General features: G+C 45.1%; 1 long non-coding RNA gene across 1 annotated transcript in view; it reads right to left on the reverse strand.

Moving 5' to 3' along the window:
* The window catches only part of LOC115186298 (uncharacterized), a 28,379-nt gene extending 4,552 nt beyond the window's left edge, over window positions 1-23,827 (reverse strand). The window contains exons 1-2 of the long non-coding RNA XR_003875672.1: window positions 23,731-23,827; window positions 5,373-5,535 (exon numbers count right to left, since the gene is read on the reverse strand). This is a non-coding gene — a long non-coding RNA (uncharacterized LOC115186298). The remainder of the gene's footprint in view (window positions 1-5,372; window positions 5,536-23,730) is intronic.
* Between the last annotated feature and the right edge of the window lie 2,159 nt (window positions 23,828-25,986).

The following is a 25,986-nucleotide window of genomic DNA, read 5'->3' on the forward strand; positions in this document are numbered from 1 at the left end:
GTTTAGCACCTTAGGATCCACAGAGTCTCAGGAATACTGCCAGAATGCCTCTCTTTGTTTTAGTTTATGTACGATGTCACTTCCTCTTGGTGAAATGTGAACGTGTTCTATGGCTACAAAGTGCAGGGAGGAATGTAGCCATGGTTGGCTTCGATTGCAGTGGCGTGAAGTAGTATAGTGCATGTTTTTATGGCTAATTGCAGCCTTACGTCCTGCGACGCCAAGTTTCAATGCTTGTTTAGTTTGACCAATAGAAGCAGCCCTGCAGATGCATTTGAGAATGTATATTGCCATTTGTGGTGCTACAATTAATGAAGCTTTGGATTAGTATTCTTTAACTCTTCTCAGGTTTACCTCTTCTCAGGTTTACCTCTTCTCAGGTTTACCTCTTCTCAGGTTTATCTCTTCTCAGGTTTATCTCTTCTCAGGTTTACCTCTTCTCAGGTTTACCTCTTCTCAGGTTTACCTCTTCTCAGGTTTATCTCTTCTCAGGTTTATCTCTTCTCAGGTTTACCTCTTCTCAGGTTTATCTCTTCTCAGGTTTACCTCTTCTCAGGTTTACCTCTTCTCAGGTTTACCTCTTCTCAGGTTTAACTCTTCTCAGGTTTACCTCTTCTCAGGTTTACCTCTTCTCAGGTTTACCTCTTCTCAGGTTTAACTCTCTTTACGTAAAAAAACGTGGTCGTGTTGTCACAATGTACACAATGGCCACACTTGTAATTGCCATTGGGCAAGCCTGGGAACCAAAGGTCATTCCTCATGCTGTGCGTAACAGAATAGGCTTAGATTGCTTGCACGCGAACACAAATGAGAGGGGGCAATATTGTGAATCTGGTATATTTGGATCACATTTGAGGATGTTCCAGTAACGCTGAGCGATTAAACTACATTTCTGTCATTTTTCGGGTTTTTAAACAACTAATTAACTCAGGTCAGTTGAATTGTTTGAATTCCATTTCATTCTGTGAGCTCAATGAGCACATCGGACACTTTCTGTAGAGATAAATCAGATTCAGTCGGAGGGGATCTGGCTTCTCTGTGCTTCGGCAGGACAGAGCAGCTACGTCTGGTAAGACGAAGGGTGGGGGTGTGTGTCTATTTGTCAATAACTGTAGCCATGGTTACCAACCCTTAGTAACGTTTAAAAAAAAATTGTGTTTGATCAGATACAATGCTATTTTATGTTTCACAAAAGACTTTCAACAACAGGCTTAAAACAGGCTTAATAAATTGTTGCTTATTTATAAAAAAAATGCTTTTTTGACATTTCTAATTTACATAGGTATTTAGACCCTTTAACCAGTACTTTGTTAAAGCACCTATAGGGAAGGAAATTCAACAAGCACAGCACATACACAAATGACTGATGATTGGCTGAGAGAAATTGATGATAAAAAGATTGTGGGGGCTGTCATGCTAGACTTCAGTGCGGCTTTTGACATTATCGATCATAGTCTGCTGCTGTAAAAACGTAGGTGTTATGGCTTTACACCCGCTGCTATATTGTGGATAAAGAGTTACTTGTCGAGTAGAAAAGCCAGTGTGTCTATGATGAGTCAACACTATACACGTCAGCTACTACAGCGACTTAACAAGGAGCTGCAGTTAGTTTCAGAGTAGGTGGCAAGGAATAAGTTAGTCCTAAATATTTCAAAAACTAAAAGCATTGTATTTGGGACAAACTTCAACTAAATCTTGCTTTACATGCGTTTTTCTGGATTTTTTTGTTGTTATTCTGTCTCTCACTGTTCAAATAAATCTATCATTAAAATGATAGACTGATAATTTCTTTGTACATGTACAAAATCAGCAGGGGATCAAATACTTTTTTCCTTCACTGTACATTTTGTATTGTAGATATGTAGTGCTGTATGTTATATGATGTACTTATCTTTTGTTTTACGTTTAATTTAAGTATCTTAATGTGTTTTGACCCGAGGAAGAGTAGCCGCTGCCTTGTCAGGAACTAATGGGATCCATAATAAACCCCAGGTAGAGTAGCTGCTGCCTTGGCAGGAACTAATGGGGATCCATAATAAACCCCAGGAAGAGTAGCCGCTGCCTTGGCAGGAACTAATGGGATCCATAATAAACCCCAGGAAGAGTAGCTGCTGCCTTGGCAGGAACTAATGGAGATCCATAATAAACCCCAGGAAGAGTAGCTGCTGCCTTGACAGGAACTAATGGGATCCATAATAAACCCCAGGAAGAGTAGCTGCTGCCTTGGCAGGAACTAATGGAGATCCATAATAAACCCCAGGAAGAGTAGCCGCTGCCTTGGCAGGAACTAATGGGATCCATAATAAACCCCAGGAAGAGTAGCTGCTGCCTTGGCAGGAACTAATGGGGATCCATAATAAACCCCAGGAAGAGTAGCTGCTGCCTTGGCAGGAACTAATGGGGATCCATAATAAACCCCAGGTAGAGTCGCTGCTGCCTTGGCAGGAACTAATGGGGATCCATAATAAACCCCAGGTAGAGTAGCTGCTGCCTTGGCAGGAACTAATGGGGATCCATAATAAACCCCAGGAAGAGTAGCTGCTGCCTTTTTTTTATCACAATATCTGGATTGTCTTTCAGTTCCTTCCAAGCATTTTGTTAATAATTACTGATATGACCTGCTTGTTTAGAGGATTTGCGGGCCAGTTTAGTAAAATAATGCTCTGTCAGTAGAGGAGAACAGAGTGACTCAAATTAGCATAAGGCACAAACTCGACTTTCAAGTAAAAGTTGTTTGTGCATTAAAATCAGCACTATCAGCAACGCATCATAGTTTCTAAACACTGCCATTACCTGGTGGTTGCCAGACGCATTTTAGTTTCTAAACACTGTCATTACCTGGTTGTTGCCAGACGCATCTTAGTTTCTAAACACTGTCATTACCTGGTGGTTGCCAGATGTTTCATAGTTTCTAAACACTGTCATTACCTGGTGGTTGCCAGACGCATCTTAGTTTCTAAACACTGTCATTACCTGCTGGTTGCCAGACGCATCATAGTTTCTAAACACTGCCATTACCTGGTGGTTGCCAGACGCATCTTAGTTTCTAAACACTGTCATTACCTGGTGGTTGCCTATTAGCACAGAATAAATTATTTAAATGGTAATGGAAAACAAATTCGAAAGTGTCAACTTTTAATGCAAAAGGGTCCATCCTATTAGAAGGGGAGAGAGACCGTCCTTTACTCAGGGCTGGCACTTGGTTATCAGTGAGTCTCTGGTGATATCTCAGGACTGACACGTAGGCATCAGTGAGAGTCTCTGGTGATATCTCAGGACTGGCACGTAGGCATCAGTGAGAGTCTCTGGTGATATCTCAGGACTGACACGTAGGCATCAGTGAGAGTCTCTGGTGATATCTCAGGACTGACACTTGGTTATCAGCTAGAGTCTCTGGTGATATCTCAGGACTGACACTTGGTTATCAGTGAGAGTCTCTAGTGATATCTCAGGACTGACACTTGGTTATAAGCTAGAGTCTCTGGTGATATCTCAGGACTGGCACTTGGTTATCAGTGAGAGTCTCTGGTGATATCAGGACTGACACGTAGGCATCAGTGAGAGTCTCTGGTGATATCTCAGGACTGGTACTTGGTTATCAGCTAGAGTCTCTGGTGATATCTCAGTACTGGCACTTGGTTATCAGTGAGAGTCTCTGGTGATATCTCAGGACTGACACTTGGGCATCAGTGAGAGTCTCTGGTGATATCTCAGGACTGACACGTAGGCATCAGTGAGAGTCTCTGGAGATATGTTGATCACCGAAAGTTCTTGTTGCGTTCTGACTGGACCTCCTCAGGTGTGCTGGCGGTGGACTTCCTCCCCCTCGAGCCCCGCCTCGTCTTCCTGCAGGTTGGCCCCTAAGAAAGGGGTGTTGGTATTTGGGAGGTTTCAGAGTCACTATTGCTCTGAAGAGACTTGCTCGGTGGCAGAGGACTGCCACCCCCTTTAACCAGACGTCATCTTGTCTGGTTAAAGGGGGCAGAACCTGGAGTTGAATCTCACTCGTCTGCCTTGCCAGTCATAGATGGCCAACCATGGCTACCTTCCTACCTGTGCTTTGTATCCATAGAATACATCCACATTTCACCAAGAGGAGGTGACATCATCCACATTTCACCCAAGAGGAAGTGACATCATCCACATTTCACCAAAGGAGGTGACATCATCCAGATTTCACCAAGAGGATGTGACATCATCCACATTTCACCAAGAGGAGGTGACATCATCCACATTTCACCAAGAGGATGTGACATCATCCACATTTCACCAAGAGGAGGTGACATCATCCACATTTCACCAAGAGGAGGTGACATCATCCACATTTCACCCAAGAGGAGATGACATCGTACGTAAACTAAAACAAAGAGAGGCATTCTGGCAGTATTCCTGAGACACTGTGGATTCCTAAGGGGCTAAACAAGGATTTTTTCACTCTCCTCGTTTCTATAATGTTGTTTCCGTAGATTTTTTGGGGGTCTCTGTGTCTCCGGATTCACAGACACCAAAATATTACCTATGTAAATATTAACATGGCCTGTTGATTAACCAGACACACTATTTCTCTTGTTATTTATATCATCTGGTTCTATAATTTGCCATTATAATTTGTTTAAATTGTTGTGTCTCAATGGGCCACTAGGCTAGAAATAGGGGCTAAATGCACTATGGTCAGGTCACTCTGAGGAAGACATCGACACGCCAGTCACCTGTTCTCATCCTGTACGACGGATTAAAGTGAGCCTCCTCGAATTAGTCCATTCGGGAGTTTTTCTTGGTAAAGCCACTCTCATGATTTTTGTCATTGTTGTTGTTGAGAACCCTTCCTTTCCTTCTGGTTGCTGAAACGAAAGCCCACCTGAACTGAAACGAAAGCCCACCTGAACTGAAACGAAAGCCCACCTGAACTGAAACGAAAGCCCACCTGAACTGAAACGAAAGCCCACCTGAACTGAAACGAAAGCCCACCTGAACTGAAACGAAAGCCCACCTGAACTGAAACGAAAGCCCACCTGAACTGAAACGAAAGCCCACCTGAACTGAAACGAAAGCCCACCTGAACTGAAACGAAAGCCCACTTGAACTGAAACGAAAGCCCACCTGAACTAGTGAAGTCATTGTTAAGATGATCAATAAATATAGATTTAATAGATAAACAGATTTTATAACAGAAAAATAGGTTTTATTTAAATAATTAACTTTTTTCTCCCATTTTAACAAAAAAATGTAAGTGTGTGTGTGTGTGTGTGTTAGCAAATGTTTTAGTCTGTGCATGTGTGAACAGGTACGAGCGTGTGTGAGTGTGTGTGTGTGTGTGTGTGTGTGTGTGTGTGTGTGTGTGTGTGTGTGTGTGTGCGTCTCCCTCCACTCACCTCTCCCTCCGGTTCGTAGTCAGTGTTGTCCTGGGCCATGTCCTCTGGCGGTCTCTTCTGAAACAGACTACGACACAGCAGCAGGCAGGCCAGCCCTGCTAGAAACATCCCTATGTCAGGGAGGAACACTCGTATACCGTTCCCTGCATCTGCACCTATCACACTGGACACAGAGAGACAGAGAGACAGAGAGACAGAGACACAGAGAGACAGAGACACAGAGAGACAGAGAGACAGAGAGACAGAGAGACAGAGACACAGAGACACAGAGAAACAGAGACACAGAGAGACAGAGAGACAGAGAGACAGAGAGACAGAGACACAGAGACACAGAGAAACAGAGAGACAGAGACACAGAGAAACAGAGAGACAGAGAGACAGACAGACAGAGCTGTGAGAGGCGACACAGCGAGTCTCTCCAACCACAACCCAAAATAATTACTCTTCATAATGTCTGTCTTTACAACCTCTCTGGGACGTGGAGACAGTTCAATAGGTTCACGGAAAGATTTGTGAAAAGACGGATGCTTCCTTTTCTATAACATTCCATTGTGATTATCAAAATAGTGAGGCTTCATAATGGAGAACTGTGTCCTCTACCAAGCTAATAACCCCTTAAACACTACTATAGCGCACTTGGAAATTTAAACTGCAATGTTCCAGTGTTCGCGGAGACGGTAAACATTGCATCTGGTCGGGCTCAAATCGGGAAAATGGCCCCTTTAAAATGTCACTCGCGCTATAACGCGGATCCTTCCGCGCTAAGATGGAATCTAGACCCACTAGGTAACACGTTATTTGGGTGATTCTCAAAGTTTTCGATGGTTGACGTTGAAGAGAAAGGCTCACGTGCAGAGCATCTACCACGCCAGTAACACAGTAGGACTGACACCTTACCCAGACTTTCAACATCATTAGATGTGTTTAATTAGTATGTTACAATCCCCCCATCTCTCACCTGTTAGGCTGAATACATGGTGGGAATCAGAAGAGTTTTCCAAATACAAGACATATTGCTGAATGTTATAGGTATATATGAGGTTCCACAACCACTTTAATGAAATCAAGCCCCGTATTAAATACTCCTCATTAAAATGAAATGAATTCAATTCCAGCTAAACAATGGACTAAAAGTCATGAGAAGAATACATAGCATCTGTGCCATATGGCACCCTATTCTCTATAGGGGGTCTTGGTCTAAAGTAGTGCACTATGTAGGGAATAGGGTCCCATTGGGTCCTGGTCTAAAGTAGTGCACTATGTAGGGAATAGGGACCCATAGGGTCCTGTCTAAAGTAGTGCACTATGTAGGGAATAGGGACCCATTGGGTCCTGGTCTAAAGTAGTGCACTATGTAGGGAATAGGGTCCCATAGGGCCCTGTCTAAAGTAGTGCACTATGTAGGGTATAGGGTCCCATAGGGCCCTGTCTAAAGTAGTGCACTATGTAGGGTATAGGGTCCCATAGGGCCCTGTCTAAAGTAGTGCACTATGTAGGGTATAGGGTCCCATAGGGCCCTGTCTAAAGTAGTGCACTATGTAGGGTATAGGGACCCATAGGGCCCTGTCTAAAGTAGTGCACTATATAGGGAATAGGGTGCCATCTGGGACGCTGACATATGGTTTTTCCCTCTCAATGCAACAGCGAATGTAGAACTGGGCGAAACGTGTTTATATTCCCTAAGGACTGAATAATTCCGTCGTAATCTTTGTTTATCTGGCAGACTCACCAGAGTCATTCAACACAAAACAAAGATTCCCTTCTTTGTGTGGAAGGGAAACATTTTAAATGGTTTTGGGGAATTCCTGTTTTTAATTTTTCGATTATTTAAAAAAATAAAAAAATATGCTCATAAATGTTATGACGAGAAATACCCATTTTCATGACTTAGTTAAAATATGGAATGGTTTAGAATTGAGATGTGTGGTATAATGGACATGGTCACGCCACCTTGAACTAATATAGCTATTAGAACAACACATCAAGTACACTGGCACTCACCTACACTGACACACAAACTATAACACATACACTGAGCTCTATATCCGGTAGGGTAAACATTAGATCAGACAGGACAGGAAGTTCACCAAGAGGACTGTGGGTAATTGGTGCCCAGAAAGCTGTTTGATCGAGGTGGCAGCAGGTCTCTAACAGACCTGGGTTCAAATAGTATTCTAAATCTTTCTTTAGCCTGCGTGGAGTGCAAGAAGGGTGGGGTTTACATTGTTTCCAACTAGTCTATTGGTTCCATTGCACCAGGCAAGCTCAATCAAGCCCAGATAAAGTTTTGGAAAAGATTCTGAATAGTACTTGAACCATGGTCTGGTTTCTAAAGGTCCAGTCTAGTACTGCTAGACTAGAGGACAGGTCTGGTCTCTAAAGATCCAGTCCAGTCCAGTCCTGCTAGACTAGAGGACAGGTCTGGTCTCTAAAGGACCAGTCCAGTACTGCTAGACTAGAGGACAGGTCTGGTCTCTAATGGACCAGTCCAGTCCAGTCCTGCTAGACTAGAGGACAGGTCTGGTCTCTAAAGGACCAGTCCAGTACTGCTAGACTAGAGGACAGGTCTGGTCTCTAATGGACCAGTCCAGTCCAGTACTGCTAGACTAGAGGACAGGTCTGGTCTCTAATGGACCAGTCCAGTCCAGTACTGCTAGACTAGAGGACAGGTCTGGTCTCTAATGGACCAGTCCAGTACTGCTAGACTAGAGGACAGGTCTGGTCTCTAATGGACCAGTCCAGTCCAGTACTGCTAGACTAGAGGACAGGTCTGGTCTCTAATGGACCAGTCCAGTACTGCTAGACTAGAGGACAGGTCTGGTCTCTAAAGGTCCAGTCCAGTCCAGTACTGCTAGACTAGAGGACAGGTCTGGTCTCTAATGGACCAGTCCAGGACTGCTAGACTAGAGGACAGGTCTGGTCTCTAAAGGTCCAGTCCAGTACTGCTAGACTAGAGGACATGTCTGGTCTCTAAAGGACCAGTCCAGTACTGCTAGACTAGAGGACAGGTCTGGTCTCTAATGGACCAGTCCAGTCCAGTACTGCTAGACTAGAGGACAGGTCTGGTCTCTAAAGGTCCAGTCCAGTACTGCTAGACTAGAGGACAGGTCTGGTCTCTAATGGACCAGTCCAGTCCAGTACTGCTAGACTAGAGGACAGGTCTGGTCTCTAAAGGTCCAGTCCAGTCCAGTACTGCTAGACTAGAGGACAGGTCTGGTCTCTAATGGACCAGTCCAGTCCTGCTAGACTAGAGGACAGGTCTGGTCTCTAATGGACCAGTCCAGTACTGCTAGACTAGAGGACAGGTCTGGTCTCTAATGGACCAGTCCAGTACTGCTAGACTAGAGGACAGGTCTGGTCTCTAAAGGTCCAGTCCAGTACTGCTAGACTAGAGGACAGGTCTGGTCTCTAATGGACCAGTCCAGTACTGCTAGACTAGAGGACAGGTCTGGTCTCTAATGGACCAGTCCAGTCCAGTACTGCTAGACTAGAGGACAGGTCTGGTCTCTAATGGACCAGTCCAGTACTGCTAGACTAGAGGACAGGTCTGGGCTCTAAAGGTCCAGTCCAGTCCAGTCCTGCTAGACTAGAGGACAGGTCTGGTCTCTAAAGGTCCAGTCCAGTACTGCTAGACTAGAGGACAGGTCTGGTCTCTAAAGGTCCAGTCCAGTACTGCTAGACTAGAGGACAGGTCTGGTCTCTAAAGGACCAGTCCAGTCCAGTACTGCTAGACTAGAGGACAGGTCTGGTCTCTAATGGACCAGTCCAGTACTGCTAGACTAGAGGACAGGTCTGGTCTCTAATGGACCAGTCCAGTACTGCTAGACTAGAGGACAGGTCTGGTCTCTAATGGACCAGTCCAGTCCAGTACTGCTAGACTAGAGGACAGGTCTGGTCTCTAATGGACCAGTCCAGTACTGCTAGACTAGAGGACAGGTCTGGGCTCTAAAGGTCCAGTCCAGTCCAGTCCTGCTAGACTAGAGGACAGGTCTGGTCTCTAAAGGACCAGTCCAGTACTGCTAGACTAGAGGACAGGTCTGGTCTCTAATGGACCAGTCCAGTCCAGTACTGCTAGACTAGAGGACAGGTCTGGTCTCTAATGGACCAGTCCAGTACTGCTAGATTAGAGGACAGGTCTGGTCTCTAAAGGTCCAGTCCAGTCCAGTCCTGCTAGACTAGAGGACAGGTCTGGTCTCTAATGGACCAGTCCAGTCCAGTACTGCTAGACTAGAGGACAGGTCTGGTCTCTAAAGGTCCAGTCCAGTCCAGTACTGCTAGACTAGAGGACAGGTCTGGTCTCTAATGGACCAGTCCAGTCCAGTACTGCTAGACTAGAGGACAGGTCTGGGCTCTAATGGACCAGTCCAGTCCAGTACTGCTAGACTAGAGGACAGTTCTGGTCTCTAATGGACCAGTCCAGTGCTGCTAGACTAGAGGACAGGTCTGGTCTCTAATGGACCAGCCCAGTCCAGTCCTGCTAGACTAGAGGACAGTTCTGGTCTCTAATGGACCAGTCCAGTACTGCTAGACTAGAGGACAGGTTTGGTCTCTAATGGACCAGTCCAGTACTGCTAGACTAGAGGACAGGTCTGGTCTCTAAAGGTCCAGTCCAGTACTGCTAGACTAGAGGACAGGTCTGGTCTCTAATGGACCAGTCCAGTACTGCTATACTAGAGGACAGGTCTGGTCTCTAAAGGTCCAGTCCAGTCCTGCTAGACTAGAGGACAGGTCTGGTCTCTAAAGGTCCAGTCCAGTACTGCTAGACTAGAGGACAGGTCTGGTCTCTAATGGACCAGTCCAGTACTGCTACACTAGAGGACAGGTCTGGTCTCTAATGGACCAGTCCAGTACTGCTAGACTAGAGGACAGGTCTGGTCTCTAATGGACCAGTCCAGTACTGCTAGACTAGAGGACAGGTCTGGTCTCTAATGGACCAGTCCAGCCCAGTACTGCTAGACTAGAGGACAGGTCTGGTCTCTAAAGGTCCAGTCCAGTACTGCTAGACTAGAGGACAGGTCTGGTCTCTAATGGACCAGTCCAGTACTGCTAGACTAGAGGACAGGTCTGGTCTCTAATGGACCAGTCCAGTCCAGTACTGCTAGACTAGAGGACAGGTCTGGTCTCTAATGGACCAGTCCAGTCCAGTACGGCCAGACTAGAGGACAGGTCTGGTCTCTAAGGGACCAGTCCAGTCCTGCTAGACTAGAGGACAGGTCTGGTCTCTAATGGACCAGTCCAGTACTGCTAGACTAGAGGACAGGTCTGGTCTCTAATGGACCAGTCCAGTACTGCTAGACTAGAGGACAGGTCTGGTCTCTAATGGACCAGTCCAGTACTGCTAGACTAGAGGACAGGTCTGGTCTCTAAAGGTCCAGTCCAGTACTGCTAGACTAGAGGACAGGTCTGGGCTCTAATGGACCAGTCCAGTACTGCTAGACTAGAGGACAGGTCTGGTCTCTAATGGACCAGTCCAGTCCTGCTAGACTAGAGGACAGGTCTGGTCTCTAATGGACCAGTCCAGTACTGCTAGACTAGAGGACAGGTCTGGTCTCTAAAGGTCCAGTCCAGTACTGCTAGACTAGAGGACAGGTCTGGTCTCTAATGGACCAGTCCAGTCCTGCTAGACTAGAGGACAGGTCTGGTCTCTAATGGACCAGTCCAGTACTGCTAGACTAGAGGACAGGTCTGGTCTCTAAAGGTCCAGTCCAGTCCAGTACTGCTAGACTAGAGGACAGGTCTGGTCTCTAAAGGACCAGTCCAGTCCAGTCCTGCTAGACTAGAGGACAGGTCTGGTCTCTAATGGACGAGTCCAGTACTGCTAGACTAGAGGACAGGTCTGGGCTCTAAAGGACCAGTCCAGTCCAGTACTGCTAGACTAGAGGACAGGTCAGGTCTCTAAAGGACCAGTCCAGTCCAGTCCTGCTAGACTAGAGGACAGGTCTGGGCTCTAATGGACCAGTCCAGTACTGCTAGACTAGAGGACAGGTCTGGGCTCTAATGGACCAGTCCAGCCCAGTACTGCTAGACTAGAGGACAGGTCTGGTCACTAATGGACCAGTCCAGCCCAGTACTGCTAGACTAGAGGACAGGTCTGGTCTCTAATGGACCAGTCCAGTCCTGCTAGACTAGAGGACAGGTCTGGTCTCTAATGGACCAGTCCAGTACTGCTAGACTAGAGGACTGGTCTGGTCTCTAAAGGTCCAGTCCAGTCCAGTACTGCTAGACTAGAGGACAGGTCTGGTCTCTAATGGACCAGTCCAGCCCAGTACTGCTAGACTAGAGGACAGGTCTGGTCTCTAAAGGTCCAGTCCAGTCCTGCTAGACTAGAGGACAGGTCTGGTCTCTAATTGACCAGTCCAGTACTGCTAGACTAGAGGACAGGTCTGGGCTCTAATGGACCAGTCCAGTACTGCTAGACTAGAGGACAGGTCTGGTCTCTAATGGACCAGTCCAGTACTGCTAGACTAGAGGACAGGTCTGGTCTCTAATGGACCAGTCCAGTACTGCTAGACTAGAGGACAGGTCTGGTCTCTAAAGGTCCAGTCCAGTCCAGTACTGCTAGACTAGAGGACAGGTCTGGTCTCTAATGGACCAGTCCAGTACTGCTAGACTAGAGGACAGGTCTGGTCTCTAATGGACCAGTCCAGTCCAGTACTGCTAGACTAGAGGACAGGTCTGGTCTCTAAAGGTCCAGTCCAGTCCAGTACTGCTAGACTAGAGGACAGGTCTGGTCTCTAAAGGTCCAGCCCAGTACTGCTAGACTAGAGGACAGGTCTGGTCTCTAATGGACCAGTCCAGCCCAGTACTGCTAGACTAGAGGACAGTTCTGGTCTCTAATGGACCAGTCCAGTCCTGCTAGACTAGAGGACAGGTCTGGTCTCTAATGGACCAGTCCAGTCCAGTACTGCTAGACTAGAGGAAAGGTCTGGTCTCTAATGGACCAGTCCAGTCCTGCTAGACTAGAGTACAGGTCTGGTCTCTAATGGACCAGTCCAGTACTGCTAGACTAGAGGACAGGTCTGGTCTCTAAAGGACCAGTCCAGTCCTGCTAGACTAGAGGACAGGTCTGGTCTCTAAAGGTCCAGCCCAGTACTGCTAGACTAGAGGACAGGTCTGGTCTCTAAAGGACCAGTCCAGTACTGCTAGACTAGAGGACAGGTCTGGTCTCTAAAGGTCCAGTCCAGTCCAGTACTGCTAGACTAGAGGACAGGTCTGGTCTCTAAAGGTCCAGTCCAGTACTGCTAGACTAGAGGACAGGTCTGGTCTCTAATGGACCAGTCCAGTACTGCTAGACTAGAGGACAGGTCTGGTCTCTAATGGACCAGTCCAGCCCAGTACTGCTAGACTAGAGTACAGGTCTGGTCTCTAAAGGTCCAGTCCAGTCCAGTACTGCTAGACTAGAGGACAGGTCTGGTCTCTAATGGACCAGTCCAGTCCAGTACTGCTAGACTAGAGGACAGGTCTGGTCTCTAATGGACCAGTCCAGTCCTGCTAGACTAGAGGACAGGTCTGGTCTCTAAAGGTCCAGTCCAGTCCAGTACTGCTAGACTAGAGGACAGGTCTGGTCTCTAATGGACCAGTCCAGTCCAGTCCTGCTAGACTAGAGGACAGGTATGGTCTCTAATGGACCAGTCCAGTCCAGTACTGCTAGACTAGAGGACAGGTCTGGTCTCTAATGGACCAGTCCAGTACTGCTAGACTAGAGGACAGGTCTGGTCTCTAAAGGACCAGTCCAGTACTGCTAGACTAGAGGACAGGTCTGGTCTCTAATGGACCAGTCCAGTACTGCTAGACTAGAGGACAGGTCTGGTCTCTAAAGGACCAGTCCAGCCCAGTACTGCTAGACTAGAGGACAGGTCTGGTCTCTAATGGACCAGTCCAGTCCAGTACTGCTAGACTAGAGGACAGGTCTGGTCTCTAATGGACCAGTCCAGTCCAGTACTGCTAGACTAGAGGACAGGTCTAGGCTCTAATGGACCAGTCCAGTCCAGTACTGCTAGACTAGAGGACAGGTCTGGTCTCTAATGGTCCAGCCCAGCCCAGTACTGCTAGACTAGAGGACAGGTCTGGTCTCTAAAGGTCCAGTCCAGTACTGCTAGACTAGAGGACAGGTCTGGTCTCTAAAGGTCCAGTCCAGTACTGCTAGACTAGAGGACAGGTCTGGTCTCTAATGGACCAGTCCAGTCCAGTACTGCTAGACTAGAGGACAGGTCTGGTCTCTAAAGGACCAGTCCAGTACTGCTAGACTAGAGGACAGGTCTGGTCTCTAAAGGTCCAGCCCAGTACTGCTAGACTAGAGGACAGGTCTGGGCTCTAATGGACCAGTCCAGTCCTGCTAGACTAGAGGACAGGTCTGGTCTCTAATGGTCCAGCCCAGCCCAGGCTATAGTCTTTGTTTAAATGTACTTTGTTCACAAATACTGTATTAAAACAAGCTTGTATTGTGGGTTGTGGTGGGGTGTGACAGTTAAACTAAGCTCATGAGGCATTAATAAGTTGTATTCTACAAGAATCAATGGGAACATATCATTCATTAATAAGTAAAACAATTTGATGTAGCAACTACAGATTGCACTTTTATATAGCAGGTTTAAAGTTAAAAACCCAAACCAGTGTAACGGGCGTCGTATAGAGGGGACAAAGGCGCGGCGTGTTGATTACTCATGATTATACTTTAATGAAAACTAAACACTTTTACAAAGAAACAAAACGACAGCAAACAGCTCCGTCGGGCAACAGACAACACAACGGAAAATAACTACCCACGAAAACCAAGGGAAAAAAGGCTGCCTAAGTATGGCTTTCAATCAGAGACAACGATAGACAGCTGGCCTCTGATTGGAAACCATACCCGGCCAAAACATAGAAATACCCAAAATAGAATGCCCACCCACCTATCACACCCTGACCTACCTAAACAGAGAAAAACCAACTCTCTTAGGTCAGAGGGTGACAACCAGTTGGTGAATATTCCTGGTTTTAACTCCTACTTCAATTAAAACCCAAACCAGTTGGTGAATATTCCTGGTTTTAACTTCTACTTCAATTAAAACCCAAACCAGTTGGTGAATATTCCTGGTTTTAACTGCTACTTCAATTAAAACCCAAACCAGTTGGTGTATATTCCTGGTTTTAATTGCTACTTCAATTAAAACCCAAACCAGTTGGTGAATATTCCTGGTTTTAACTGCTACTTCAATTAAAACCCAAACCAGTTGGTGAATATTCCTGGTTTTAACTGCTACTTCAATTAAAACCCAAACCAGTTGGTGTATATTCCTGGTTTTAATTGCTACTTCAATGAAAACCCTAACTTGTTGGTGTATATTCCTGGTTTTAATTGCTACTTCAATTAAAACCCAAACCAGTTGTTGTATATTCCTGGTTTTAATTTCTACTTCAATTAACACCCAAACCAGTTGGTGAATATTCCTGGTTTTAATTGCTACTTCAATTAAAACCCAAACCAGTTGGTGAATATTCCTGGTTTTAACTGCTACTTCACTACATCCTGTTTTCCTTCTAAAACCATTTTGTTATCTCTTTCTTCAAGCTGGGTTCTGAGTAGAATTATTAAAGCTGTTACCAATAAACAAAAGCTGTTGCAAAGGTCGTTGTCACACAGCTTTGCAGAGTAAATGTCAATGTAGTCTCATTGACTCAACTATTGGAAGGAATGTGAGCCTGGGTATAAAGGCTAATGAAGGAATGTGAGCCTGGGTACGAGGCTAATGAAGGTATGTGAGCCTGGGTACGAGGCTAATGAAGGAATGTAAGCCTGGGTACGAGGCTAATGAAGGAATGTGAGCCTGGGTACGAGGCTAATGAAGGAATGTGAGCCTGGGTACGAGGCTAATGAAGGTATGTGAGCCTGGGTACGAGGCTAATGAAGGAATGTAAGCCTGGGTACGAGGCTAATGAAGGAATGTGAGCCTGGGTACGAGGCTAATGAAGGTATGTGAGCCTGGGTACGAGGCTAATGAAGGAATGTGAGCCTGGGTACGAGGCTAATGAAGGTATGTGAGCCTGGGTACGAGGTTAATGAAGGAATGTAAGCCTGGGTACGAGGCTAATGAAGGAATGTGAGCCTTGGTACGAGGCTAATGCAAAACTAATGTTTGGTTGTTATGCTGAGATGTGAATAAGTGCCCAATCACCCTCCAAGGTCAGTAAAAACAAAAACAAACTTCGTCCTAAACTTGGCCCTCAGTGGATAGTGGCCTCGTTAAAGTTAACAAAGTTTAAAAAGCAGAGTGCTAATCAACACTATGGAAAATGCTCACTCAAATAAAATATAGTTTAAACTCTTGGCTCCTGTAGAAAAGCCTAATCTAATCAAGACTCCTATGGGTGAGTCTCAAAAGGCATTCTCCCTTTTTCTCTATCCTGTGCACTAAGTAGGGCCCTGGTCAAAAGTAGGGCATTATATAAGGAAATAGGGTTTCACTCGGGACGCGGACTTTGTTTCCACTAGATGGGAGATGTTATTGTTTTGAAGCTCTGTTCATCACAAATGGATGAAAGAAACGGAAAGAAAAACTCTCGTCCAACAACACCAAGTCAAGCCAACAACTTTAATTTCTATTTTTCCCTCTCCTGTTAAAAAGAGAGTACTTCTATTGTACCAGCAGTGGTGGTGAGACCTTCCTGTTGAAAAGGCAAGTGAAAACTACTGACATGCAACAGATTTACATCTGTACACGCACACATTAAGGATCTATTTGATTCATTTAGGGTCTGTTTCCTGGACACAGACTCTGCTGAGTCCACAGAAGCCTATTCATTCAACGTAATTTTGAGTCCAGATGTAGGGTTAATCTGGGGTCAAGATGTAGGGTTAATCTGGGGTCCAGATGTAGGGTTAATCTGGGGTCAAGATGTAGGGTTAATCTGGGGTCAAGATGTAGGGTTAATCTGGGGTCAAGATGTAGGGTTAATCTGGGTCCAGATGTAGGGTTAATCTGGGTCCAGATGTAGGGTTAATCTGGGTCCAGATGTAGGGTTAATCTAGGTCCAGATGTAGGCTTAATCTGGGTCCAGATGTAGGCTTAATCTGGGTCCAGATGTAGTGTTAATCTAAATCCAGATGTAGGGTTAATCTGGGTCCAGATGTTCAGCTGTTAACAACACCTGTCCTGCACGTTCTGCTACTGTCTGTCTGTACAGCTGGGATCCACACTAGCCAGCCGGCAACCCACTGTCATTCTGACTGGATGTGTTCATAATATGTTTTTCAGATCTCACACCTCTTTCTCTGTCCATTCACTCCTCTTTCTCCCCATCACTCGTTCAGATCTCACACCTCTTTCTCTCCCATCACTCGTTCAGATCTCACACCTCTTTCTCTCCCATCACTCGTTCAGATCTCACACCACTTTCTCCCCATCACTCGTTCAGACCCCACACCACTTTCTCACATCCTGTCTCAATCACTTCTTCAATACGTCACTTACTGTAGGCATCCAGACAGACAGACAGACAGACAGACAGACAGACAGACCTTATCCATATGGACAGACAGACAGACAGACAGACAGACAGACAGACAGACAGACAGACAGACAGACAGACAGACAGACAGACAGACAGACAGACAGACAGACAGACCTTATCCAGACAAGCAGACCTAATCCAGACAGACAGACAGGCATTATCCAGACAGACAGACAGGCATTATCCAGACAGACAGACAGACAGGCCTTATCCAGACAGACAGACAGACAGACAGACAGACAGACAGACAGACAGACAGACAGACAGACAGACAGACAGACAGACAGACAGACAGACAGGCCTTGTCCAGACAGACAGACAGGCCTTGTCCAGACAGACAGACAGGCCTTGTCCAGACAGACAGACAGGCCTTATCCAGACATACAGACATGCCTTATCCAGACAGACAGGCCTTGTCCAGACAGACAGGCCTTATCCAGACATACAGACATGCCTTGTCCAGACAGACAGACAGGCCTTATCCAGACAGACAGGCCTTATCCAGACAGACAGACAGACAGACAGACAGACAGGCCTTGTCCAGACAGACAGACAGACAGACAGACATGGTAGGAGTAAAGGAATCAATAGGAAAACACACTCACTCACCTCTCTGGGATCGTATTATCTGTGGTACAGGAATGTCCAAACGCAGCCAACTCCTTGTGTCACTACTCTACTCACTACACTGTGTGTGAGTACAGTCGTGGCCCAAACGTTTTGAGAATGACACAAATATTCATTTCCACAAAGTTTGCTGCTTCAGTGTCTTTAGATATTTTTGTCAGATGTTACTATGGAATACTGAAGTATAATTGCAAGCATTTCATAAGTGTCAAAGACTTTTATTGACAATTACATGAAGTTGATGCAAAGAGTCAATATTTGCAGTGTTGAACCTTCTTTTTCAAGACCTCTGCAATCCGCCCTGGCATGCTGTCAATTAACTTCTGGTCACATCCTGACTGATGGCAGCCCATTCTTGCATAATTAATACTTGGAGTTTGTCAGAATTTGTGGGTTTTTGTTTGTCCACCCGCCTCTTGAGGATTGACCACAAGTTCTCAATGGGATTAAGGTCTGGGGAGTTTCCTGGCCATGGACCCAAAATATCGATGTTTTTTTCCCCGAGCCACTTAGTTATCACTTTTGCCTTATGGCAAGGTGCTCCATCATGCTGGAAAAGGCATTGTTTGTCACCAAACTGTTCCTGGATGGTTGGGAGAAGTTGCTCTCGGAGGATGTGTTGGTACCATTCTTTATTCATGGCTGTGTTCTTAGGCAAAATTGTGAGTGAGCCCACTCCCTTGGCTGAGAAGCAACACCACACATGAATGGTCTCAGGGTGCTTTACTGTTGGCATGACACAGGACTGATGGTAGCGCTCACCTTGTCTTCTCCGGACAACCTTTTTTCCGGATGTCCCAAACAATCGGAAAGGGGATTCATCAGAGAAAATGACTTTACTCCAGTCCTCAGCAGTCAGGCCTGTACCTTTTGCAGAATATCAGTCTGTCCCTGATGTTTTTCCTGGAGAGAAGTGGCTTCTTTGCTGCCCTTCTTGACACCAGGCCATCCTCCGAAAGTCTTCGCCTCACTGTGCGTGCAGATGCACTCACACCTGCCTGCTGCCATTCCTGAGCTAGCTCTGTACTGGTGGTGCCCCGATCCCGCAGCTGAATCAACTTTAGGAGACGGTCCTGGCGCTTGCTAGACTTTCTTGGGCACCCTGAAGCCTTCTTCACAACACTAGAACCGATCTCCTTGAAGTTCTTGATGATCCGATAAATGGTTGATTTAGGTGCAATCTTATTGGCAGCAATATCCTTGCCTGTGAAGGCCTTTTTGTGCAAAGCAATGATGACGGCATGTGTTTCCTTGCAGGTAACCATGGTTGACAGAGGAAGAACAATGATTCCAAGCACCACCCTCCTTTTGAAGCTTCCAGTCTGGTATTCAAACTCAATCAGCGTGACAGAGTGATCTCCAGCCTTGTTCTCGTCAACACTCACATCTGTGTTAACGAGAGAATCACTGACATGATGTCAGCTGGTCCTTTTGTGGCAGGGCTGAAATGCAGTGGAAATGTTTTTTTGGGGCATTTAGTTTATTTGCATGGCAAAGAGGGACTTTGCAATTAATTGCAATTCATCTGATCACTCTTCATAACATTCTGGAGTATATGCAAATTGCCATCATACAAACTGAGGCAGCAGACTTTATGAAAATTAATATTTGTGTCCTTCTCAAAACTTTTGGCCACGACTGTACAGACAGAGAGGGGCACTGGGCTGAGCGGTAAAGGCTGTGAGAGACATAATGAGGTTTAACATGCATCAGATAGGGCTTGTTGACAGACTGCCAGTCCTAATGAGGTATAACATGCATCACATAGGGCTTGTTGACAGACTGCCAGTCCTAATGAGGTTTAACATGCATCACATAGGGCTTGTTGACAGACTGCCAGACCTAATGAGGTTTAGCATGCATTAACTGAAACCACAAGTTGAGAAGTACAGGTCAGAACCATCAAGAGCCTTTAGAAACCTAAGTCGTGTCCCAAATGGCACTCAATTCCCTACATATAGCACGACCAGAACCCAATCGGACCTGGTCAGAAGTAGTGCACTACGAAGGGAATAGGGTGCCATTTAGGACACATAGCCCATGTCAGATCTCTGGCCACGCATACACATTACATTAAGTGGTATTGGTATTGGTACTTATTGGAGAAACCGGCTCGCACTACTTAAGGATATTTGGGAAGTGGATTGTATACAAGCCTCCAAACTCAATCTGTGGTGGCTAGTGGATGGACAAATGGGAGGATAGACTCGTTGTAATGTTTGGGATGGAATCAATGGAAAGGTATCAAACACAATCCTCAGATTTAAAGGCACACCAGCTTCCACTGAATACACTGAATTGAGCAGAAATACATGTGAGATCCTTCACTTGTATTACCCAGAATAGAACGAGAAGTGTGGGAATTTCAATGAGACAAATCGTTTATTAAACCTTAAACCTCAAATAAATCTTGTAATAAATCTGTCACGTCCTGACCAGTAAAGGGCCTATTTGTTATTGTAGTTTGGTCAGGACGTGGCAGAGGGTATTTGTTGTACATGTTTTTGGTTATGTGTTTATATAGAGGGTTATTTTGTGTAGAGTGTTTCTGGGTTTAGTGGTGTATCTATGTAGAAAGGGTATTTGATTTAAGTGGTTCGGGGTTTATTAGGTATGTATTTATGTAAGATGGGGTGTTTGATCTAGGTGTTCCGGGTTGTTGGGTATGTTCTTGTATTGTATTTCTAAGGGGCTGTTCTAGTTTTGTATTTCTGTGTTGGCCTGGTGTGGCTCTCAATCAGGAACAGCTGTACATCGTTGTTGCTGATTGAGAGTCATACTTAGGTCGCCTGTTTTCACCTGTTAGTTTGTGGGAGATTGTGCTGTGTATAGCTTTTTGCCTTACCGGCCTGTCTATCGTCGTTGTGTTTTGTATACGTGTTTGTTTTGGGTTTTTCCTTCTTTGGCTGTAATAAAGAAGACGAGTGTACATATTCCCGCTGCGTTTTGGTCCTCTCCTTACGACACGCTTGACAAAATCATGTGGAAATTGAGCAAGTTGAGGTGACTAAACAGCTTGGAGTAACCCTGGATTGTAAACTGTCATGGTCAAAACATATTGATACAACAGTAGCTAAGATGGGGAGAAGTCTGTCTATAATAAAGCACTGCTCTACCTTCTTAACAACACAATCAACAAGGCAGGTCCTACAGGCCCTAGTTTCTACCTTCTTAACAACACTATCAACAAGGCAGGTCCTACAGGCCCTAGTTTCTACCTTCTTAACAGCACTATCAACAAGGCAGGTCCTACAGGCCCTAGTTTCTACCTTCTTAACAGCACTATCAACAAGGCAGGTCCTACAGGCCCTAGTTTCTACCTTCTTAACAGCACTATCAACAAGGCAGGTCCTAGAGGCCCTAGTTTCTACCTTCTTAACAGCACTATCAACAAGGCAGGTCCTACAGGCCCTAGTTTCTACCTTCTTAACAACACTATCAACAAGGCAGGTCCTACAGGCCCTAGTTTTCTCTCACCTGGACTACTGTTCAGTCATGTGGTCAGGTGCCACAAAGAGGGACTTACAATTGGCTCAGAACAGGGCAGCACGGCTGGCGCTTGGATGTACACAGAGGGCTAACATTTATAATATGCATGTCAATCTCTCATGGCTCAAAGTGGAAGAGAGATTGACTTCATCACTACTTGTATTTATGAGAGGTATTGACATGTTGAATGAACCGAGCTGTCTGTTTAAACTACTGGCACACAGCTCAGACACCCATCCATACCCAACAAGACATATCACCAGAGGTCTCTTCACAGTCCCCAAGTCCAGAACAGACTATGGGAGGCACACAGTACTACATAGCACCATGACTACATGGAACTCTATTCCACATCAGGTAACTGATGCAGCAGTAGAATCAGATTTTAAAAAACAGGTAAAAATACACCTTAAAGAATATTGTGGACTGTGAAAAGACACACACACAGGTACAGACACACACACACACACACACACACACACACACACACACACACACACACACACACACACACACACACACACACACACACACGTACACATGGATGTTGTATTGTAAATATGTGATCGTGGAGTAGTGGCCTGAGGGGAGCACACTGAATGTGTTGGGTAAAGTGTAATGAAATTTAATTTCATTTAATATTTAAAATTGTATATAACTGCCTTAATGTTGCTGGACCCCAGGAAGAGTAGCTGCTGCCTTGGCAGGAACTAATGGGGATCCATAATAAACCCCAGGAAGAGTAGCTGCCTTGGCAGGAACTAATGGGGATCCCTAATAAACCCCAGGAAGAGTAGCTGCTGCCTTGACAGGAACTAATGGGGATCCATAATAAACCCCCAGGAAGAGTAGATGCTGCCTTGGCAGGAACTAATGGGCATCCATAATAAACCTCAGGAAGAGTAGCTGCTGCCTTGGCAGGAACTAATGGGGATCCATATTAAACCCCAGGAAGAGTAGCTGCTGACTTGGCAGGAACTAATGGGGATCCATAATAAACCCCAGGAAGAGTAGCTGCTGCCTTGGCAGGAACTAATGGGGATCCATAATAAACCCCAGGAAGACTAGCTGCTGCCTTGGCAGGAACTAATGGGGATCCATAATAAACCCCCAGGAAGAGTAGCCACTGCCTTGGCAGGAACTAATGGGGATCCATAATAAACCCCAGGAAGAGTAGCCGCTGCCTTGACAGGAACTAATGGGGATCCATAATAAACCCCAGGAAGAGTAGCTGCTGCCTTGACAGGAACTAATGGGGATCCATAATAAACCCCAGGAAGAGTAGCCGCTGCCTTGGCAGGAACTAATGGGGATCCATAATAAACCCCAGGAAGAGTAGCCGCTGCCATGCCAGGAACTAATGGGGATCCATAATAAACCCCAGGAAGAGTAGCCGCTGCCTTGGCAGGAACTAATGGGGATCCATAATTAACCCCAGGAAGAGTAGCTGCTGCCTTGGCAGGAACTAATGGGGATCCATAATAAACCCCAGGAAGAGTAGCCGCTGCTTTGGCAGGAACTAATGGGGATCCATAATAAACCCCAGGAAGAGTAGCCGCTGCCTTGGCAGGAACTAATGGGGATCCATAATAAACCCCAGGAAGAGTAGCCGCTGCCTTGGCAGGAACTAATGGGGATCCATAATAAACCCCAGGGAGATTAGCCGCTGCTTTGGCAGGAACTAATGGGGATCCATAATAAACCCCAGGAAGAGTAGCCGCTGCCTTGACAGGAACTAATGGGGATCCATAATAAACCCCAGGAAGAGTAGCCGCTGCCTTGGCAGGAACTAATGGGGATCCATAATAAACCCCAGGAAGAGTAGCCGCTGCCTTGGCAGGAACTAATGGGGATCCATAATAAACCCCAGGAAGATTAGCCGCTGCTTTGGCAGGAACTAATGGGGATCCATAATAAACCCCAGGAAGAGTAGCCGCTGCCTTGGCAGGAACTAATGGGGATCCATAATAAACCCCAGGAAGAGTAGCCGCTGCCTTGGCAGGAACTAATGGGGATCCATAATAAACCCCAGGAAGAGTAGCCGCTGCCTTGGCAGGAACTAATGGGGATCCATAATAAACCCCAGGAAGATTAGCCGCTGCTTTGGCAGGAACTAATGGGGATCCATAATAAACCCCAGGAAGATTAGCCGCTGCTTTGGCAGGAACTAATGGGGATCCATAATAAACCTCAGGAAGAGTAGCAGGAACCAGTAGGGGCCTTTCTTTGTGAGGCAGTGGAAAACCTCCCTGGTCTTTGTGATTGAATCTGTGTTATGAAATTCACTGCTTGACTGAGGGACCTTACAGATAATTGTATGTGTGGGGGGTACAGAGATGAGGTAGTCATCATGTTAAACACTATTATGGCACACAGAGTGAGTCCATTCAACTTATTATGTGACTTGTTGAGCACATTTTTATATCTGAATTTATTCAGGCTTGACATAACAAAGGGGTTGACTCAAGAAATGTTTAAAAACATAACTCCACTTAGACATTATGGGGTATATTGTGTGTGTAGACTAGTGACAAAAATCTAAATTGAATCAATTTTAAATTCAGGCTGTAACACAACAACATGTGGAAAAAGTCAAGATGTATGAATACTTTCTGAAGACCCTGTATTCTATATCTACAGTATCTCTATAATTTTAGGGTGTATAATAATAACTTCGTTATTTTGTGAAGTCTATATTATGTACAGTATACTGTAGGTTTGTATTTACAGTATGTTTGTATTGTCTTACCTTTCAAAGCCAATCTGACGTATAGATTTCTCCCACGTTGAACCTGAACAAAATCACAAGAGCATTTCATAAGAGCAGGTATAGATTAAGAGCATTTCATAAGAGCAGGTACAGATTAAGAGCATTAAATAAAATCAGGTACAGATTAAGAGCATTTCATAAGAGCAGGTACAGATTAAGAGCATTTCATAAGAGCAGGTACATATTAAGAGCATTTCATGAGAGCAGATACCGATTAAGAGCATTTCATAAGAGCAGGTACAGATTAAGAGCATTTCATAAGAGCAGGTACAGATTAAGAGCATTTCATAAGAGCAGGTACAGATTAAGAGCATTTCATAAAATCAGGTATAGATTAAGAGCATTTCATAAGAGCAGGTACAGATTAAGAGCATTTCATAAGAGCAGGTACAGATTAAGAGCATTTCATAAGAGCAGGTATAGATTAAGAGCATTTCATAAGAGCAGGTACAGATTAAGAGCATTTCATAAGAGCAGGTACAGATTAAGAGCATTTCATAAGAGCAGGTACATATTAAGAGCATTTCATAAGAGCAGATACAGATTAAAAGCATTTCATACGAGCAGGTACAGATTAAGAGCCTTTCATAAGAGCAGGTACAGATTAAGAGTATTTCATAAAAGCAGGTACAGATTAAGAGCATTTCATAAGAGCAGGTACAAATTAAGAGCATTTCATAAGAGCAGATACCGATTAAGAGCATTTCATAAGAGCAGGTACAGATTAAGAGCATTTCATAAGAGCAGGTACAGATTAAGAGCATTTCATAAAATCAGGTATAGATTAAGAGCATTTCATAAAAGCAGGTATAGATTACGAACATTTCATAAGAGCAGGTACAGATTAAGAGCATTTCATAAGAGCAGGTACAGATTAAGAGCATTTCATAAGAACAGTTATAGATTAAAACCATTTCATAAGAGCAGGTACAGATTAAGAGCAGGTACAGATTAAGAGCAGGAATAGCGCTTGGTTGATTTAGACACTTGATTGAGCTACTTTCACTACTAGTTTGGAGTGTTCCTGAGTACCATTCTTAAAGACACATTTCCAGGTATTCTATTATTTTATATTCACCTCATGGCTAAAATTACCCACAGCGGATAACGCACAAAATGATCCACGGCTGATAATGCACAAAATGACCCACGGACAATAAAGCACAAAATTACCCACGGCGGATAACGCACAAAATGATCCACGGCTGATAATGCACAAAATGATCCGCGGCAGATAACGCACAAAATGACCCACGGCTGATCATGCACAAAATGATCCACGGCTGATAATGCACAAAATGATCCACGGCGGATAACGCACAAAATGATCCACGGCTGATAATGCACAAAATGATCCACGGCTGATAATGCACAAAATGATCCACGGCAGATAACGCACAAAATTACCCACGGCGGATAACGCACAAAATGACTCACGGACAATAAAGCACAAAATGACCCACGGCGGATAACGCACAAAATGACCCACGGCGGATAACGCACAAAATGACCCACGGACGATAACGCACAAAATGACCCACGGCCGATAACACACAAAATTATCCACGGCTGATAATGCCTTTGTTCCAGTGCCAAGGAAAACACATCATCACCTTGTGACTGAAGACTACAGACTAATCTAGAATAATGACAAATCAATTTAGAGGTGTGTGTGTGTGTGTTTTCTCAATTACTTAGCAGAGTATTTTGGTGTTGAATATCACACTGATGGAGGTTCAGTTGTGACATTTTGACTTCAAAGGCAGATGGTCTTATAACTAACTACATGTAATACACCTTCTGACCCCTCTTTATTATTTTATTCTCTTATCTCTCTCTATCTCTACTGCTCTCTCTCTCAACACAGACACACCTTCCTTCTGACATCTCTTCATCATTTTATCTTCTTATCTCTCTCTATCTCTACTGCTCTCTCTCTCAACACAGACACACCTTCCTTCTGACATCTCTTCATCATTTTATCCTCTTATCTCTCTCTATCTCTTCTGCTCTCTCTCAACACAGACACACCTTCCTTCTGACATCTCTTCATCATTTTATCCTCTTATCTCTCTCTATCTCTACTGCTCTCTCTCAACACAGACACACCTTCCTTCTGACATCTCTTCATCATTTTATCCTCTTATCTCTCTCTATCTCTACTGCTCTCTCTCTCACCACAGACACACCTTCCTTCTGACATCTCTTCATCATTTTATCCTCTTATCTCTCTAC

The sequence above is a fragment of the Salmo trutta genome, unplaced genomic scaffold, assembly GCF_901001165.1.
Source record: "Salmo trutta unplaced genomic scaffold, fSalTru1.1, whole genome shotgun sequence".
NCBI classification, from domain to species: domain Eukaryota; kingdom Metazoa; phylum Chordata; class Actinopteri; order Salmoniformes; family Salmonidae; genus Salmo; species Salmo trutta.